The following is a 20,985-nucleotide window of genomic DNA, read 5'->3' on the forward strand; positions in this document are numbered from 1 at the left end:
CTTCAGCTGGCCCGAGTGTGGGAAGAGGATCATGTTTTCCTGCAACTTGCGGAAGTACTAGCGGGGGCAACAGCGCTCCCAGCAATCAGATCCCACCAGTGACGCTGCCTTCGGTCACCCCCCAGGACTGAATCTGCTGCCATTTCTGACAGTGGGTGCAGTGGGAGAGTAGGTGAGCTGTTATTTTTTTCTGCTGGAATGCAATTGCCTCCCCTACACCACACAAACCCAACCCCAAGGTAGCTCAGGGTTAGCACTGCTGCCTCATGGCACCAGGAACTCAAGAATAATTCCACCCTTGGGGTTCAGTGTGCAATTTATGGAGGGTTGGAAAATGGATCTGAGTGGGTTAGTCTTCGGAAGATCAGTGCAGATGTGTTCGGCTGAAGGACCTGTTTTTCCACATTGTGGGGGTGCTATGATTCTATGAGCATTGCCTTCAGTGGACACTGTTGCTCATTGAGCCCGGGACTGCACATTTCCAATGAAATGATCCAGATAAACCTAAGACCGCAAGACCATCGGAGAAGAAGTTTGGCCTACTCTGCCATTCGTTAGTAACAAAAGTATTGGATGAGATTAGCTACAGTGTGGAAACAGGCCATTTGTCCCAACAAGTCCACACCGACCCTCCGAAGTGTAACCCATCCAGACCCATTTCCCTCTGACTAATGTACCTAACTCTATGGGCAATTAAGCATGGCCAATCCACAAGACCTGCACATCTTTGGTTTATGGAAGAAAACAGGACCACCCAGAGAAAACCCACGCAGACAGTGGGAGAATGTGCACACTCCTCACAGACTGCCACCCAAGGCTCGAATAAAACCTGGGTCCCTGGCACTGTGAGGCTGCAGGTGTAACCACTGAGCCACTACATATTGCAACCCGAGTTTGGCAAGCCGGGGGTTGGGTGAATACAGCAAGCCAGGCAGCACCAGGATGTGGAGTAGTCAGCGTTTTGGGTATTAACCCTTCTTCATGACTGAAAGAGTGACTTATCTATGAGAAAAGATTTACATGAATGTTGCTGGGGGTTGGAGGGTTTGAGCTGCAGGGAGCGGCTGAATAACGTGGGGTTGTTTTCACTGGAGCATCGGAGGCAGAGAAGTGACCTAATAGCGGTTATAAAATCATGAGGGGCATGGACAGGGTAATAGACAAGGTCTTTTCCCTGGGCTGGGGGAGTCCAGAACTAGAGGGCATAGGTTTAGGGTGAGAGGCGAAATATATAAAAAGGGAAGACATCTTCATGCAGAGGGTGGTACTTATATGAAATGAGCTGCCAGAGAATGTGGGTCAGGTGTTGTCAAATGGGAGGAGAATAATTTCGGATATCAGGTCAGCATGGACAAGTTGGACCGAAGGGTCTGTTTCCATGCTGTACGTGCCTCTGACTACTGGTCCTGATGTAAGTTTAAAATAGAGTCCAAGTAACTTTGAATAGTTCAATCTTGTTGAGCTCACCTCCTGAAAAGTTTCAGATGAATCCCTCTGAGAGATACTGTTTAAACATGCTGAGTTGGACAAAGTATCCCATCAAGTTCAACACAAACCCAGAGTTGAAGAAGTCAGAAGTCAGAACACCAAGGGGACCAAAACTGATCACAATATTCCAGGTGCAGTCTCATCAACGTCCTGTATAACTACAACATAACTTGCCAACATCTATACTCAGTTCCCGAACTGATGAAGGCCAGTGTGCTGAAACCTTTCTTCACTGCCTTGTGTACCGATGTTGTCAGAGATATAGGACCTACTTTAAACTGATGCAGAATCCAGCTGCTGAGAGCCCAAAAGCAGAGTAGAGCTGCGTGAGTGTGCTGGGCTTTAGATTTGGATACCACCTCCCCACACCTCTAGAGACCTGAGGTCTGTAGCTTGCCTTCTTATCTTTGAGGGTTTTCCATCTGTTTGAAACAGCCTGTCCTGCAATTAACCCCTTTATGCCAAGGCGTTCCTTCTACAGGCAGAATTAATTGTCCTTCTGTCACACAGTTATTAAACACCATTATCTCATCTGTCCAAAGGAACTGCTCATTGTTTTGCCTCCTCCTTCCCAGCGATAGTTAATGTATGTTATTTGTGAACTCCCTTGTAGCAGTTTCTCATTGGCCCTTTCGTTTCTTGGTCCAGAAAGAGTTATTGCTGACTCATGAAGTTTTCAAAGTTGTGGAGTTTACAGGACCACACCATATTCCTCTCTGCCTCCCCCAGGAATAACGATTGCTCCTGAGGTACTCACAGTTCCTGACGTTCCTTGATATCCCCAAATACAATCCATACGTCAGGAAATCACTGGTGCTGCCCTGACATAGATAGTCAATGTTTGAACAGAAGATTATGGGGAGAAAATGCAGAAATCCGAAATGCAAAGAGACTTGGGAGTTCAAGTCCAGGATTTTCTCAAAGTAAACTTGCAGGTTGAGTTGCACTTTCCCCTGCAAGTGCCGAATGTGTGACACCAGCTCATTTACCTATTCCCTCCTCGCTATCCAAGGGGCCAAACTTACATTCCAGGTGAAGTGGCCCTTTACCTGCACTTCCCACAACCCAGTCCACTGCATTTGCTGCTCACAATGTTGCCTCATCTACATTGGGGAAAACGAAGCCTAAACTGGGTGACTGCTGCACAGAACATCTACGTTCTGCCTGCAAAAAAGACCCTGAGCTTCCAGTTGCCTGCCAATTCCACACCCCACCCTGTTCCCTGTCCAACATCTCTGTCTCAGGTTTGCTGGTGTGTTCCAGCGAAGCTCAGCACCAGCAGAACGAAGAGCACCGAATATTGCACTTGGGGACCACACATCCCTCTGGTCCCAATATCCAATTCAATAATTCTAGGACCTGAACTCCATAGTATCCTCGTCCCTTCCACACACACCAAGCCTTGTTATCACATAGTCTGTCATTCCACACTACTTCGCCACGAACAGTCTCCATTAACAGTTATTCACCCTCTCACGCAGATCGTTATCAACTCCTTTTTCTGTCCAACAGTTCTTCCCTCGCTTTGGGCTCTGTCCTGATCTCCGCCTTCCTCCCACAATATCTCCTGCATATAAACCGACATTTTCCAAATCACCATCTGTTCTGTGGAAGGGTCACCGGCAACTCCTGTTTTTTGTTCCTGATATACAGCACCCGCAGTTCTTTCAGATTTTTATTGAGAGAGAGTTGGAAATTGTTTCGAGAGACAGAAGGAGAAGGGGGAGAAACAGAACAGACATGAACGTAAAATCATTGTAGTGCGATCACTTCCCTTAAGCATGAATAGAGCACATGGGTCATTTGTGAGCTTGTGGCGCAACGGTAGCGCGTCTGACTCCAGATCAGAAGGTTGCGTGTTCAAATCACGTCAGGCTCACTGCAATCAACGTCTAACATTTCAGATGAAGAAAAGAGTACGTTCACTCCGTATATCAGTTGTGACAAAAGTTGCGGACACTTTCGATCATGCATGAATCTTTGCTGTCAGTTTGATTTGTGAACACTGTGTCAGGGAGCTCCCCGCAATATGACAAGTTGAACCCAAACTGTTCATCACGGGATTAAAACACACAGCCGCTTCGTTCAGTTGGTGACCGCGCAGTGTGAATCACATTATACCGATACTTTTACAACAGAATCCAGAGATTTCCATCCAGGTTTTAGTCACATCAAACTGCCACGTAATGATGTTATGGCCTCAGTAAACTATAATAACGTGAAGATCGCTGGGATGATTTTCTACATCGGACTGCAATCGAAACACAGATCATTGTTTCCAGTTTTGGTGGAACAAAAGACATCGTATTGGTGGATAATTACAGTTTGTGTAAACACAGCTAGCCATCGATAAATATTAATCCTGTTCACTTCAATGGCAAAATTTCAATTCAGAAACCAAGTGCACTTGGCTGTTTGTAACAGAGACAACATGACAAAATGGCTCTTAGGAGGAGAAATGGGACATTGAGGAGAAGTGAAATGTTTGCTTTTGGTCACCTCCACAATTGTTAGAAAAACAGGTTGAAAGGATTCTTAAAAGGTGGCTGAAGGAGTGGTGAGAGATAACACTTCAGACAGCGCAAAGTGGAAGACCACTTTCTAGTGGAAGAAAAAGACATTCCTTATTTCTGAAAGAACTGGGAAACAGAAGAGGGGATGAAATCTGACTTGGGAGCTATTTCCTATTTGTTGAGGATGTTGCTTCATCACAATCTTGGTTTAGAGCATAAGCTCTTCATCAGGAATAAAGGGTGGCCCAAGGGGGTTGAGAGATAAATGGGAAGGAAGTGGGGCTGGAGGGAAGGCAGCTGGGAGTGCAATAGTTAGATGGAGGTAGGGATTGATGGTGATAGGTCAGAGATGAGGGTGGAGCAAATAGGTGAGAAGCAAGGTGGACAGGTATGACAGGTCAAGAGGTTGGTGTCGAATTGGAAGGTTGGATCTGGGACAAGGTGGGGGAGAGGAAATAAGGAAACTGATGAAATCTGCATTGATACCATGTAGTTGGAGGGTCCTAAAGCAGAAGTTTAGGTGTTTTTCCTACAAGTGTCGGGTCGGCAGAGGTTGGCAGTGGAGGAGGCCCAGGACTTGCATGTCCTTGGTGGAATGTAAGGGGGAGTTAAAGTGGTAAAAACAATGACTGCAGATGCTGAAAACCAAATACTGGAATAGTGGTGCTGGAAGAGCACAGCAGTTCAGACAGCATCCAACGAGCAGCGAAATCGACGTTTCGGGCAAAAGCCCTTCATCAGGAATAAGGCAGTGAGTCTGAAACGTGGAGAGATAAGCAAGAGGAGGGTGGGATAAAGTGTTCAGCCACAGGGCGGTGTGTCGGTTAGAATTAGAGTCCAAGAGTTGTTCCCTGAAATATTCGGTTAGTTGGCATCCAGTTTCCCCAATGTGGTTGAGACCATATTGCGAGCAATGGACATGATCTTATAAATAGATTGCATAAGTCATAGCCTGCCAGAATTATTTTCTTTTATTAAATTAAAGAAAATTTTTATTCAATTGGATGACTGCATGAAACGGTTTGTTGGTCAGATTTGAATCATCACTCCCAAATGAGACGATGCCATGAATATCAGTGAACTGCTCTTTTTGTTAAAAACCACACGTTCTTGATTTATTTTCACAACTTACTGGTATTCACACCTGCACATTCAATGTCAAACTCTGACATCAGAAATTAAATTACAGCATTAATTTTGACTTGAAATATTCGAACAAACAAATTAATAGCACACAGTGAATCGCAAGTCTGATTAATCTGAAATTAAATTTGACCAAAAAAATATAAAATCAAGATGGGAGATAAGAAATGGGGGAAGGGCAGAAGGCGAGAAATGCAGCATCATAGAAAGTGCTCCCCCAGAGTGTGCATTTTACCAACTACCACTGCTAAATATAAACACTCTGATATGATCCTTCGGTTTTAATGTACACCATAGCCCCATACAGTAGGTACCATTTAAATGAGTTAAAAATACAAGCATTGAGCAAATCCAGCTTCCAGCCTTGCCCCCGCGTCCCCACCCCCCCCCCCCCCCCGCCCCCTCTCGCTTCTTGGAGCTTGGACCATCCTCCAGCGCCGGGGGGTTGTTGAACTCCTGGGCTCCAGCGGCCACGCCTCCACTGAAGAGGCTTTGGGAAACAGATGCAAAGGCAAGATGCAGAACAGAGAACCTTTGCATATGAAAGCAGCTTACAGAGATATTGAGCAACAGAATCACATGATTTTTACCCATCGTCCTCTAGGTTATCGACCCAGCACACTCACGCAGCACTACTCTACTTCTGTGCTCCCAGCAGCTGGATCGTGGATCAGTTTAAAGTAGGTCCTATATCTCTGATTACATCGGTACACAAGGCAGTGAAGAAAGGTTTAGGCACACTGGCCTTCATCAGTTAGGGAACTGAGTATAGATGTTGGCAAGTTATGTTGTAGTTATACAGGACGTTGATGAGACTGCACCTGGAATATTGTGATCAGTTTTGGTCCCCTTGGTCTTCTGACTTCTGACTTCTTCAACTCTGGGTTTGTGTTGAACTTGATGGGATACTTTGTCCAACTCAGCATGTTTAAACAGTATATCTCAGAGGGATTCATCTGAAACTTTTCAGGAGGTGAGCTCAACAAGATTGAAGTATTCAAAGTTACTTGGACTCTATTTTAAACTTACATCAGGACCAGTAGTCAGAGACACGTACAGCATGGAAACAGACCCTTCGGTCCAACTTGTCCATGCTGACCTGATATCCTATATTAATCTAGTCCCATTTGACAGCACCTGACCCATATACTCTGGCAGCTCATTTCATATATATACCACCCTCTGCATGAAGAAGTTGTCCTTTTAATTTGTTTCGCCTCTTACCCTAAACTTATGCCCTCTAGTTCTGGACTCCCCGACCCACGGAAAGGACATTGTCTATTACCCTGTCCATGCCCCTCATGATTTTGTAACCGCTATTAGGTCACTTCTCTGCCTCCGATGCTCCAGTGAAACCAACCCCACGCTATTCAGCCGCTCCCTGCAGCTCAAACTCTCCAACCCCCAGCAACATTCATGTAAATCTTTTCTCATAGATAAGTCACTCTTTCAGTCATGAAGAAGGGTTTATACCCAAAACGCTGACTACTCCACATCCTGGTGCTGCCTGGCTTGCTGTATTCTCCCAACCCCCGGCTTGCCAACTTCGGGTTGCAATTTGTAGTGGCTCAGTGATTACCACTGCAGCCTCACAGTGCTGGGGACCCAGATTTGATTCCAGCCTTGGTTGGCTGTCTGTGAGGACTTTGCACTTTCCCCCAATGTCTGAGTGAGTTTTCTCTGGGTGGTCCTGTTTTCTTCCATAAACCAAAGATGTGCAGGTCATGTGGATGGGCCATGCTTAATTGCCCATAGAGTTAGGTACATTAGTCAGAGGGAAATGTGTCTGGATGGTTTACACTACGGAGGGTCGATGTGGACTTGTTGGAATGAATGGCCTGTTTCCACACTGTAGCTAATCTCATCCAATACTTTTGTTACTAACGAATGGCAGAGTCGGCCAAACTTCTTCTCCGATGGTCTTGCGGTCTTAGGTTTCTCTGGTTCATTTCATTCGTAATGTGCAGTCCCGGGCTCAATGAGCAACGGTGTCCACTGAAGGCAAAGCTCACAGAATCATAGAACCCCCACAATGTGGAAACAGGTCCTTCAGCCGAACACATCTGCACTGATCTTCCGAAAACTAACCCACTCAGATCCATTTTCCTACCCTCCTTAACTTGCACACAGACTCCCAAGGGTGGAATTATTCCTGGGTTCCTGGTGCCATGAGGCAGCAGTGCTAACCCTGAGCCATCATGGAGTTGTGATTGTGGGGTGTCGGGAAGGCAAAGGCAGTCCAGCAGAAGACTAAAACAGCCCACCTACTCTCCCACTGCACCCACTGTCAGAACTGGCAGGAGGTTCAGACCTGGGAGGTGACTGAAGGCATCATCACTGGTAGGATCTGATTGCTGGGAGCGCTGGTGCCCCCGCTGGTGCTTCCGCAAGTTGTAGGAAAACATGAACCTCTTCCCACACTCGGTCCAGCTGGAGGGCATCTCCCAGGTGTGGGCACATTGGTGCTTCAGTAGGGCAAAGGAATTGCTGAAGGCTTTCCCACACTTAGGGCAGCAGAATGGCCTCCCCTCCTCCGCCACTCTCCCCGCCCCCAACCCACCCCCAAACCCCCGTGTGGTCCAGCTGGAGATTCAGCAGTGTGGAGGAGCAGGTAAAGACCTTCCCACATTCGGGGCAGGAGAACGGCTTCTCCCCGGTGTGGATAGACTGGTGCCTCAGCAGGGACGAGGAATTGCTGAAGGCCTTCCTGCACATAGGCAACTGAACGACCTCTCTACCATTTGGACACACCAATGGGCCAGTACGTCGGAGGAAAGAGCAATGCCCCTCCTGCAGTTGGGGCAGAAGAACGGCCTCTCAGTGTGGACCCACTGGTGTCTCAACAGGTGGGAATAACTGCTGAAGGCCATCTCGCACTTGGGGCCGGAGAACAGCCTTCCCTGGTGTGGACCAACTGGTGCGTCAGCAGGGCAGAGGAATCACTGAAGGCCTTCCCACACTCAGGGCAGCAGAAGGGCCTCTTTCCCTCTGTGGACCCATTGGTGCTTCAGAACCCTTTCAAATTTCACAATATCCTTCTGATTGGAGGCACACCAGAATTGCACACAATATTCTAAAAGTGGTCTCACCAATGTCCTGTACAGCCACAACATAACTTCCCAACTCCAATTCAGGCAGCATTCAAGCAGCTTCGAAATCGACGTTTCAGGCAAAAGCCCTTCGTCAGGAATAAAGGCAGTGAGCCTGAAGCATGGAGACATAAGCTTATCTCTCCATGCTTCAGGCTCACTGCCTTTATTCCTGACGAAGGGCTTTTGCCTGAAACGTCGATTTCGAAGCTCCTTGGATGCTGCCTGAACTGCTGTGCTCTTCCAGCACCACTAATCCAGAATCTGGTTTCCAGCATCTGCAGTCATTGTTTTTACCTTCCCAACTCCAATACTCAGTCAGAGGATTGGGAACGCTTTCAAAACCCACAAAAAACAAACAGGAAAGAATGGAGGGACAAACCGAATTTTTGAGAGTGAGCTTGGAAGCATCAGTGAGAAATCGGCGGAATGGGTTTATTGCGGACGCGTTCTCCTTCAATACACTATATACGTATTTCTCTTGTGGTCTTCGTAGTTTCTCTGTGCTGCAGTGTGTCGTGGCTCGTTGAAATAATGTCCTGATGCAGCTTCGTTTGTGGATGTTGGGATGATTGCTTCTGTGGTTAAGTATTTGGTTTGTGTGTTTTGTTTTTATGTAGATGCTAGTTTGAAGTTCCCCATTGACTGTTCGCTCTACTGTGACATCTAAGAATGCAGTTTATTGTTGTTCTCCTCTTTTTCAAACTAGGAGCCCCCCTCAGGCCATAGTCTCACGACTTGGAACAACAATGTACAGACGAGTCAAAGGCCTCCACTGAGGACTAAAACACCAAGTCGAAGATTCATGCCACTCCATTTACTCCATCCAAGAATTCCTGAACACCAAAGACACGAAGATAGAAGAGGATGGAATGATGTTGTCCTTTGACATAACAGCCCTGTTCACATCCATTAACATCAACGTGGCCAAAGAAAACTGAAGACACTACTCGAAGAACTAAAGTCGAAAACACAGAACCAACGTCAGCAGCAAAGATAACACTGTCAACCTCGTGGAAGTGTGCCTTACCACCCACTTCATATTCAGTAACAAGCCCTACAAACAAATCAACGAAACGCCCATGAAACACTTCTGTCATCAAAAAATGAAACAAATTAGAGGAAACCTACAACACCACCAACAATCTCCTTACTGGCATAAAATTCACAAAAGAGGAGAACAACAACAAAGTGCCATCTCTGGATGTCACAGTAGACCGAACAATCAATGATAAATTCAAAACAGCCTCTACAGGAAAACAGCGCACGCGAACCAAGTACTTAGCTACAGAAGTAATCATCCCTACACATACAAACAAATCTGAACGAGGGCACTATTTCAACGAAACACGACGCAGTGCAGCACACAGTAACTGCACAGCGCTTTTAAGGAGAATGGAGAGCCAAGCAACACACTGAGAATTGCTTCTCTGATCGGGAATTGAAGCGGGGCCGCAGCGGTGCAAGCGCCGAATCCTAACCACTAGACCACCAGGGAGACAGAGGCAAAGGTTGACAGCTCTCCTGAAAATTGCTTCCCTGCCCGGAAGGCGAACCCGGGTCATGAAGTTGGAAGGCTAACACCAATGTCATTTCGTGAATCCATTGCTCCCGATGCGGTCTCTTCTACATTGGGGAGACTGGAGCCCCGCCGCAGAGTCAAGTCACAGCGTTTGAGGGAACATCTCCAGGACATCCGCCACAATCAACCCCAGCGCCCTGTGGCCCAACATTTCAACCTCCCCTTCCCACTCTTCCGGGGACATGCATGTCCTGGGCCTCCTCCATCGCCGCTCCCTCCCCACCCGATGCCTGGAGGAAGAATGTCCCAACTTCTGCCTCGGATACATTCATCCCCAGAGCATCAATGTGGTCTGCACCAGTTTCCTCATTTCCCCTCCCCCCACCTTACCTCAGTTCCAACCTTCCAGCTAAGCGCTGTCCTCATGACCTGTCCTCCCTGCCAATCTCCCTCCCCATCTATCCGCTCCACCCTCCTCTCTGATCTGTCACCTCCATCCCCATCCCCATTCACCTATTGTACTTTTTGCTACCTTCGGCCCAGCACACCCCACCCCCAATTTATCTCTCCACCCTGGAGGTGTCCTGCCTCTATTCCTGATGAAGGGCTTTTGCCCGAAACATCGACTTTCCTGATCGTCGGAAGCTGTCTGACCTGCTGTGCTTTTCCAGCACCACTCTGATCTAAACTCTGGTTTCCAGCATCTGCAGTCCTCACTTTTGCCTACCCAATAAACCCAGTGTGCCGATTTCACATCAACAAACTGACACAAGCAGACACAACGTCTGCAGAAACCCTAGCCACATTACTTTACATTAAAGACATCTGGGAAATGATGTCCAGACAACTCAACCCTCTCAGCATCATGGTAGCCCACAAACCGCCCAACACAGTTAAACAGCCTCGAATGAACCTGAAATACCCGATACAAACAAGCAGCAAACGAATGTTATTTACAAAATACCATACAAGGAAATATATACATGAACTCTGCCGCACAGTTCTCTGTAGCAAGAAATGCTATGATGAGAAAAGGAAGATTTTTTTTAGCCAAAACGAATCGGCACTGACTGGACAGCCATTTAAAATCAACGCTGTCAGCCCAGGATGGAAGACCCGAAGGGATGTACAGTTTTCTTATTTCCTGAAGATTGACAAAGCTGAGACTGGGTTTTGGTGTTTGTTCCCTTTCCACTCCCAAGAGCAGCAGTGTTGGGGCGGTGAGTTGGGGAAAGTGAAATGTGCCCATGAGCAGCGTGTGGGACTTTTTCAGCTTCCCCTCATATGACAGCGCTGTGACTTGACTCTGATGTTCTCAGGGACACTTACTGACGCGACACAGTGAAAAGAGTCTCATTCCCGCAGATCAGGAATTCAAACCGTATGCCAGCTTCAGGACAATGAGAAAGATTAATTGGGGTGTGTGAAGAAGCTGCGAGCTGCATTTCAAACAGGTAGGTGGAGTCAGATGTGTCATCCATTGCGCCCCCGGCACTCTGCGGACCTGACGCCGCCATGCTGCAGAGTTCTGACGTTAACACGGACATGCGCAGCAATGGGAACATTCACAAGAGGAACAGCCAAAGATAATCACCGTCACTGCTTCCCTTCCATAATCCCAACTTTGTGAAGCAATATCTTTCACTGGCAAATAAAACACCTTTGTCCTCAGGTGCCTGCTTAACTTCGATTACGACTTCACGCCCCTCACTGTTCGATCTCATTTCCAAACTCTTGGCTCATCGCCTCAATAGCAGCTCTGTGGGTCTCTGCTTGTTCCACCCTGACAGGCAGTGGGCTACAGATTCCCGAGCAGTCCCAGTGTAACTGAAATACTTCAACCCCTCCAATGATTTGCATCTTTAAAAAAACCGTGGAGCAATCTCTCTTTCTTTTTGACGTCGTTTCTCAACTGTAGTCGGCAGGGTTCACACCTGCGTGGGGAAACCGCAATGGATTTCATGTCCATCGCATTCACCACTCGGCCCACCAATACAGAACCACACTGACAGCTTCATTTCCCAGGACTCTCTGCCTGTGGAGCTGAGAAAGTGTGAATCCTTGCAGAGTTTGTTTGAATTCAATCACTTCACAGGTTTCGAAAGGGTTAAATATCTGCAAATGGCGAGTCTGCGTGTTTCATCCCGAAAGATGAAATGGACGTTCAGTTAAAAACAAAAACAGAAATTGCAGGTCAGGCAGCATCTGTGGAAAGAGAATCAGAGACAACATTTCAGAACTCGTTTTTTTCCTCATCCAGGTCCAGCCAAACCTGCTGAGTTTCTCCAGCAGTTTCGCTTTCTGTCTCGGATTCCCAGCATCCGCAGTCATTTATGTTAGAAATTCAATCAATTCAGAAACCCCTTTGTGCTGCCTCAGTGGAATAGATTTCCGTTTGGGAAACATTTTCCTGACACCATTAAAAACGTGCACTTTCGCAGGCAAGAAAGCGGTAGGAGCGAGAACAAGGAACACACCGTCCCTGGGTGGTCTCGAACCACCAACCTTTCGGTTAACAGCCGAACGCGCTGACCAATTGCGCCACAGAGACAGGTGCAAGAGCTGCTTGCACAGTGTCTTTGAGGAACCTACTAATCAATTCATAATTCAACCCGCCCCGCCCAAAATTACCATTGTCTTCTATCAGTTTTACTTTCCATAATAAAGCCTTGGACATTCATTCTGGAGACATGGGGACAGCCTGATCCCACCATCTGCAGGTACATCCATGTCACGAGGAACGAGCTCTCCACCACCGGGGCCATCGCCCTCCGAGCCTTTCAGTGTTTTGCCTCTTCCTGAATTTTCTCATTGGCGCCGAGCCGAGAAGGGGTTTGAATTCCTGATGTGCAGAGAATTCTTTCAATGTCTCGGGTCAGTTCAGGTCCCGAGAATATCAGAGTCAATCAGCCTCTTAAACAAGGGGATGGTGTCTGGACTGTCTCTGCTCAGTCCGTCAGTTCATCCTTCATTCTCCTCTAATTCCACTTCCCAAAGAGTTTCGAAAGATTCACAAAGCTGGAGACTGGGATTTGTGTTTTACTTCCTGAACATTTTTCCACCTGCTAACTGACGATATTTTGACAAAACCTCTTCCCCATTGTAACATTTGCATCATGTCCAGGGATGAGCAATTTCCAATCCCAAGTTTGGGAATGTTCTCTTTGGAGCAAAGAAGGTTAACTGGAGATTTCCAGGGGCTGTTGGCAATGATGGGAGAAGACGTGGTGTGAATGGGCAGGTTAATGATCAGAAGAACCTATTGCCACTGACTAGGGTCTGTTACCAGAGGACAGGGATTGAAGATCTTTCATGGAAAGCAGCATTTGTGTCGAACAAACACAGCGAATACTGCAGAAAGCCAACGGGTCGAGCAGCATCCGTGGAAAGGGAAACAGAGCCGACGTTTTGAGTGTGCTACGGTTTTGTTCAGAACTCAGTCTTTTGCCTCTTCCCGAAGTTGGTCCAGGTCTGTGTCTCAATTGGCAAACACATGGCAAGTGCAGTTCCGCAATGTGAAGTTATAGCCTTTGCTGTTTAAAAAAAAGCAGTGCATTGTTAAAATGATTATATATTGGAATGTGGAGAAAGTGAGGACTAGAGGTGAAAGTCGAAAAATGTGGCACTGGAAAAGCACAACAGGTCAGGCAGCATCTGAGGAGCAGGACAGGGAACGTTTCGGGCACAGGCCCTTCATCAGGAATGATGTATGGATGTACTAAGGGGTCTCAGAGTCCCTCCACACCAGTCAATGCCAGCTGTTGGGCAGATGCAGCGGGCAATGAGCAAGGCAAGTGGTATATTACAAAGACGAATTGAGTTCAGAAGTGGGGTCATTGAACATATTCAAGGCGAAGTTCATCTGAGTTTTGAACACCAAAGAAGTGGATGCTTATCGGGGGAGGTAAGAAAATGGTTTTAAGACCAGTACAGATCAGTCACAGAGTCAGACAGTACTGAACAGACCCTTCATCCAACGAGTCCATGCTGAGTATGTTCTCAAACTAAACTCGTCCCACCTACCAGTGTTTGGCCCATAACCCTTCCAACCTTTCGTATTCATGTACTTATCCAAATGTCTTTTAAACGTCGTAACTGTACGTGTATAAAATCATGAGGGGCATGGATAGGATTAATAAACAAAGTCGTTTCCTGGGGTGGGGGTGTCCAGAAGGAGAGGGCATGGGTTTCGCGTTAGAGGGGAAAGATACAAAAGAGATCTAAGGGGCAGCTTTTTGACGCAGAGAATGGTACGTTTATTGCATGATCTGCCAGAGGAAGTGTTGAAGGCTAGTACGATTGCAACATTTAAAAGGCATTTGGGTAGGTGTATGAATAGGAAGGGTTTGGAGGGATATGGGGCCGTGTGCTGTCAGGTGGGACTAGATTGGGTTGGGATAGTTGGTCGGCATGGACAAGTTGGACCAAACAGTCTGTTTCTATGCTGTACATCTCTACCTCAATGTTCAACATACGCAGTGACCTGGCCTCCACAGTTTTCTGTGACAATGAATTCCATAGATTCACCACTCTCTGGCTAAAGAAGTTTCTCCTAATCTCCATTCTCCCTTTATGCTAAGGCTATGCCCATGGGTATTAGTCTCTCCTCCCAATGAAAACATCTTCCCAATGTCCACTCTGTCCAGGCCGTTCAATGTTCTGTACGTTTCAGTTAGATCCCCCTTGAATGTGGGCCTGTTAATCAGCATGAATCAAACCCTTCAGGATAAGGACATCCGTGATGAGACTCAACAAAGTGAGAATGGAGGGTGAGAGTGTGGGATGGAGATTTTCAGCTTTTAGGGAGTAAGGTAGGAAAGAAAGTTTAATATAAATTATAATTGATCAGATGAGTCGATGGGCCAAGGAGTAGTGGATGGAGTTTAATTTAGACAAATATGAGCTGTTGCATTTTGATGAGGCAACTCAGGGCAAGACCAATGTGGTTAATGGTAAATTAATGGAATTCTGTGCTCAAAGAAGCAGTCGAGACAGCTTCATTAAGACACTGTTGGATGGGTTTTTTTTGCGTGGTAAGGGAATTAAGGGAAGTTGGGATAATGCAATTAGGAGGAGCTGAGACTATTGATCGATCCGCCATGATTGTAATGAATGGCGGAGCAGGGTCGATGGGCCAAATGGCCTACTCCTTCTATTACTTTGAAACGATAACCCTGCGTTTCCCATGGTCAACCCACCTAACCTGCACATCCCTGGACACTAGGCAATTTAGCATAGCCAATCGAAATCAAGAGCAGTGAGCAATGTAGTGATGTGGAAACCAAACACCAGAGAATGAGAGAAAGGGACAAGGAGAATAAATGTACTAGCAATCAAAACTGGATTCTCACCATCACAAAAAATAAAACTAAAAGCTGCATTGTAAAAAAAGCGAATTAATTGACTGCACACATTGAAGAGAATAATTATGATCTGAGACTCCTTACAGAGGTATGGCTTCAGAATGACAAGGATTGGATCCAGAATATCGAGGGGAGATGTGGCATTCAAGTCGAGTGAGAGGCTCAGTAAAGGTAGAGGGTGGGCACTGCTAATCAAAGCACTGATAACATGGTAGTCTGGTGTCAGCTCGGATTTCAGGTCCTGATTTCCCTGTCCTCTGATCTCCCTGTTCCCACAGAGTTAAATGTTGTCTGTTCTCAGCTCTGCTCGATTTCTGTTGAAGCTTTGACCCCCTTTTACACCTTCTGGAGCAACAAAATATTCTGAGCCTCCTGGAAATGACACCTTATCTATACCCCTCCTGTTTTTAAAAATCTCGATAAAGTTATCTGTCAACTTGCTCGGCTCTGTTGGAAAAATGTCCCAGCTTCTTCTTAATTCAAACCCTCCATTCCCAGCAACACGCTGGCAAAGTAAGGAATAGGGAATTGCATCAAATCACATAAATGTACTGTCTGAAATAAGCTAGCTGTGCTCTGGCCTGAGATATTGAGAGTCCCTGGTGTAAGTAATTACGAATGCAATAATTTTGGTCACAGAATTGAACAATCATTTTGCAACAAAGGGGTCTACTTTGATAAGGAGGTAGCGGTCATTTCTAGGGTAAGTGAACAGTTTGTAGATCAGGGAGATGAAGTTCCAGACACTTGGGAAGGGCTAGAATTGAATTTGATAAATAAGACAAAGAACTGTGGATGCTGGAAATCTGAAACAAAAACTGAGAACACTGGAAAAACTCAGCAGGACTGGAAGCATCTGTGGAGAGAAAGCAGAGTTAAAGTTTCGAGTCCAACAACTCCTCTTCAGGATTCTGAAATAGTTAAAGCCTGGCAGTAAGTTCAGGTAACCTTTACTGCGACCCAACTTTGTTACAGCTTCAGATCTCCACATCACAAGGCGTACAAAAAGTAGCTTTTTTTAAAAAAAAGCACCTCAAGCTCAAAGTGCGCACACTCACCCCCCACTGCTCCCACCACACTTTCTTTATTATTGGTTCGTTGAGTTGTCCCTTTGTTACTGGATCCTTCGTACAGCCGGGTAAAGCATGCAGCTGGGACGACTGAGTGAATCCTTTCGCGCAACGGCAGTTTCAATCACTGAAAAGGACATGAGTGAATCAGATGGGTTTTTGCCCTCTAAAAACGGTTTCATCCTTCGATTCTGAAGTCCAGATTACTGACCGAATCCCAATTCTGCCATCTGCCGCGACGGGATTCGAACCTGAGAGTCCCCAGAGCTGGGTTGTTAGCGGCGCTCGGCCATCGCTCCTTCCATCCCCCTGCAATGGCACGTGAACGCGCTGGTGCCTCCACAGGTGGGAGGAGCAGGTGAAGCCCTTTTGGAACTGACAGCAGGTGAATGGCCTCTCTCCGGTGTGGACCCACTGGTGGGTCAGCAGTGCAGCTGACTGAGTGAACCCCCTCCCGTACATGGGGCATGTGAATGGCTTCTCTCACTTGTGGACCCACTCGTGCGTCTCCAGATGGCTGATCCGAATGAAACCCTTCCTGCACACCGAGCAGGTGAATGGCCTCTCCCCGCTGTGAATACGTCTGTGGGTTTCCAACACGGATGGGGAAGGGAATCCTTTCCCTCAGTCCCCACATTTCCACAGTTTCCCCATTGGGGGAGCTTTCCATGTGTTGGTCTGGGTTTGGAATTACAATCAGAACGGGGACATAGTCTATCCCCACTGTCAGGGATGAGACTTTGATCCCCCAAAGCTGAGTAAATGGTATGAAGCACTTTTCACTGTCAGCGCACTGAATCTCCCTCACTCTGTGTCTCAGTATTCTTCCTGCCACACCAGTGTCCAAAATCTCTCAAGCAAACAAAAGCAACCATGTCTTCTTAATTGGAATGGCTGCTGATATTCAAGTCCCAATGAATCAAGTGGCTCTGTCAGAAGTTGATGTATCATTTGTTTTCAGATTTCTTTCGGCATGTCTTCCTGCAAAAAAAAGTCACAAAATAAGTGATCATTGTCAGTATACTTAAACGAACATAACATAGGTGGCAGTTCGTGTAGTTTGCCAGATGCCTGCTGATCACATAATACCTAGCACACAGAAACCTGAAATCCCTCATGCAGCCAGATAGGCTCAGGTGTGTTTAGAGGAAAACTTCATTCAAATTTAATCTAATCCTAAACTAAATACGTGTACATATATATATCAATATGACAATCCTTTCAATGCGGCTCAGTTCCATGAGAAACTACACTTTTAATTGCGAACATGAGGAAAAAAGCAGTCATTTTCCAGGGTGCAAACTGCATACGTGCCAAACTGAGGGAATACACAAGGAAAATACCTAAAATAGAGATAGAAAGTATTTGAGCACCTTTGCAGAATCTGCTCCCTCTCTGGATTCACTCGAGTTGCTACAAGTAAACCTCCCTGGGGGTCAGACAGCCCTGCATCGGGAAGCACTGGGATGGTCAACTACGAGCAGTTTACATGGAGAACACATCTCCACATTAGCAGCCTCGAGGCAAACGTCCCTTCCTTCCACTTAAAGTTCAAAATCCCTGAAAGCGAAATTCCCCAGGTAAGTTTGGAAGAATTTCTTCCAGGTGTTCACTAATCATTTCTATGAGCACTTTGTTAAAGTTTGAATATTGTGAGTTTTGAAAATTAGTGATTCTGAGCGAAATCACAGTTCGAAAAACAGAATGTGGGAATTTAGACAGTTTATATTTGCACATCGACGATGTGTCTGCACAACAGCATATGACACGACAGCAGTGAAGATCTTCTGACGTCATTCTCAAACGTGCCTGCCACACGCCAGATGAAAAGCTGAATACTTCTCTGGAAAAACTGCCGAGCAATGCAGGAGAATGGCACAACGGGTGCTTATTGGGATCATAACCCAAAAGAGAGACCATTCTCTCCTATTCATTCAACGTCGTCTTTAGCAGCTTTCCCGTATAACGGCGCTCTGTTCTGCACCTTGCCTTCACATCTGCTTCCCAAAAAAGCTTCGACATAAATATTTCACAATGATATACTGGCCCAATGTGCACAGTTGAGGTGACAACCTCTGAGGGGTCTCCTGTTCTCTGTATCCTATGTTGAGGAGGGCAATGCTTGTCACTGGCCACTCGGGTGTCAGAGAAAAGTTTCGAAACAGTGGAGGGAGCCCGGTTCCTGAGGACGGGACAAACAGCAGCAGGGAGACAGAATGAGAAGCAGCTGTTCTGGAAACTCTTCGTCACTTGCAATTCTTAGAGCAATGTCAAATGTATTTCACACTAAGCAAGTCTCAGCGAGCTCAAGAGGTGTGTGGTGGGGAAATAGCCGCTCTTTGGCTTGTTGGTCTGGGGGCATGATTCTCAGGGAGAGTCTTTAACTGTACAGACTTGTGCGCAGTCCTAGATTCAACTCCCAAAACAGGCTGCGTCTCATAACTTGATTTGTGCAAAAATGCCCCATTAATTTTCTCAAAAAGCACCTTCGTGAAACGAGGTTTGGCTGCCAGGAATACGAATGGGGCAGAAAACAGGGAAGTGAAATGGTTGGAGATAGCGTTGAATAGGTTGACGTGAGTGGTGCGGTGTTTGAGGGATGTCAGCGATGAGGGTCGATTGGAAATTTGGGACAGCTCTCTTCGGAGTACAGAAGTTTGAAATCTGGCCCGATTGAAGCTTTTCAAGTCATGCAAAGTCTAGCCAGAGAAAGTAATGTCGTCAAAATGTTCCCACGCCTGAAAGGATCGGCAACGATTCGGCAGAGTTTTAAAGGCATGAGGAAAAGAACCAAAAGTGACATTAGGAAGAATGCTTTCGTACAGGGAGTGGTTGGGGTCAGTGAATCCCTAACTGACACTGACAAAGAGGCAGATTTATTAGACGCAAACGGGAATTCGGTGATCATGTTTAAAGTAACAATGTGAAGAATTACATGGAGAAGGCAAGAGAGACGAATACGAATAGGGACCCACGTTTACTTTCGGTGTCGACCCAGCAGAACGAAAGTGGGCCGCATGACGTCTAATCAGAGTGAAATCAAAGGAGAATGAGGGTAGTTACAAATAGTTTATATTGACACAGTCTCCATATGTCTGCGGAACACCATATAAGATGACAGCAGTGGAGATCTTTGACATCAGTCTCCAACGTGCAGACCACGCGCCTGACGAAAGGCTGAAAGGACCCGTGGCAAAGGCTCCCGCGTGTAGGAGCAGAGTGGCGCAGCGGGAGCGTGCTGGGCGCATCACCTAGAGGTCGATGGATCGTAGCCATCCTTTTTTTGTTAACAATTCTGTTTATTTTTTTTTCTTTTTTTTCTTTTTATTTAACCCCCACACTACCGCCTAAGTGCGGTAGTGCTTATTTTTATTCCCCAGCACCCATAGTGTGTGTGTGTGCAGGCCATCCTTTCTTATCGTTCAGTGCCTCCTTGAGCGACTTTCATTGGTGGTGGTACTCTGTTCAGCATCTTGCCTTTCAAACGACTTCCGGAGTGTCTAAATATCTGTTACAGCGCTTTGTTCTTTTCCTTGCCATGTCGTTTGCTTCCCAAAACTTCGGGTATCTGAGCTCAATATCGATACACAAGTCAAATTTACACAGTTGCGCTGGCAGCCTTGTGGAGATCTGAGATGTCTTGTCCTGTTCTCCGTCGCTGTGGCCTGATCTCGTGTGAAAACTCTTATCTCAGATGGCAATGAACCGGTGAAGTTGAAACACATGACTTGCTGTTTTAGTCCATTTCCTGCAGTAAAGAAACGAACGTCCGTGTAATAAATGACTTTCTACAAGATTGCTGTGTCAAGACAAATTCTGAACACCAAGCAGGCTGCACAAAAATGCACTCATATCAATTTACCAGAGGGAAGAGTCTCCGGTGTCCATTTCTCTCTGTCCCGACAGCACAGCATCTTTCTGTCTCTCCGTTAACAAGACCTTTGGAACAAATTCAAAGTTGCCCATTTCCTACGCATGACTGTAACTGACTTAACCTGCCTCACGTAACAGTGTGAGAGAGCAGAAGAGTGAATGGGCTCTGCCTTCCACCAGCACAGCATGTAAGTAGAAACGAAATGGTTCAATTATCCAACAGTGGAGAGAGCCCGGCTCCTGGGGACAGTACAAACAGCAGCGCCCTGGGAGCAGGGAGACAGATCGAGAAGGAGATGTTCTTGAAACTCTTCCCTGCTTGCAATTCTGGGAGCAATGTACAATGAATTTCGTACTGAGCAAGTCTCAGCTGCTTCAGGAGGTGACTGCACCCATGGCTAGTGGCTCGTTAGTCTGGGATGTGATTCTAGCTTTGTGTCTTCGAGCATATGCAGCCGTGTGAGAGTTCCCAAGTTCCAATCCCAAGCGAACCATCATTCCTTAAATTGATATGAGCAAAAATGCCCGATGAATTTTGTCAATTAAAGCCGCTTCGTTAATTTAGATCGGACTGCCTGAATTTGGGACGGCGCAGAGCTGCTATTGCTGTGAACACGGCGAAGGGAAACACGTGGTGAAAGTGAGAACAAGTATTGCAGATTTTTCGCCCGCACAATCCGAGTCTGAATGAATCCTCCACCTGTATTACGCTCAATTCTGAGGATGATACTTCAGGAAGCGGGGAAGTGAAGTGATTGCAGACGGCGCTGAACAGGTTAACGTGAATGGTACCGTCCTGAGGAATGTCAGCAATGAAGGGAGATTGGAAAGTTTGGGGCAGCTCTCTTTGGAGAACAGAGGGCTGAAACCTGGTCTGATTGAAGTTTTCCACGTCATGAGGGTTTTAGACAGAGGAAATAATGC

At 46.6% G+C, this 20,985-nt stretch overlaps 1 protein-coding gene and 2 non-coding genes across 3 annotated transcripts in view; 2 read left to right on the plus strand and 1 right to left on the minus strand.

Annotated features, from left to right (window-relative positions):
* The window catches only part of LOC140460597 (uncharacterized), a 621,333-nt gene that overhangs the window by 350,477 nt on the left and 249,871 nt on the right, over window positions 1–20,985 (plus strand). The gene's annotated exons all lie outside the window — the stretch shown is intronic.
* Window positions 3,296–3,367, plus strand: trnaw-cca (transfer RNA tryptophan (anticodon CCA)). Its single transcript has one exon. It is a non-coding gene; the product is annotated as a tRNA-Trp (tRNA).
* Window positions 12,233–12,306, minus strand: trnan-guu (transfer RNA asparagine (anticodon GUU)). Its single transcript has one exon. It is a non-coding gene; the product is annotated as a tRNA-Asn (tRNA).

Source organism: Chiloscyllium punctatum, chromosome 36 (genome assembly GCF_047496795.1).
Source record: "Chiloscyllium punctatum isolate Juve2018m chromosome 36, sChiPun1.3, whole genome shotgun sequence".
Lineage (NCBI taxonomy): Eukaryota > Metazoa > Chordata > Chondrichthyes > Orectolobiformes > Hemiscylliidae > Chiloscyllium > Chiloscyllium punctatum.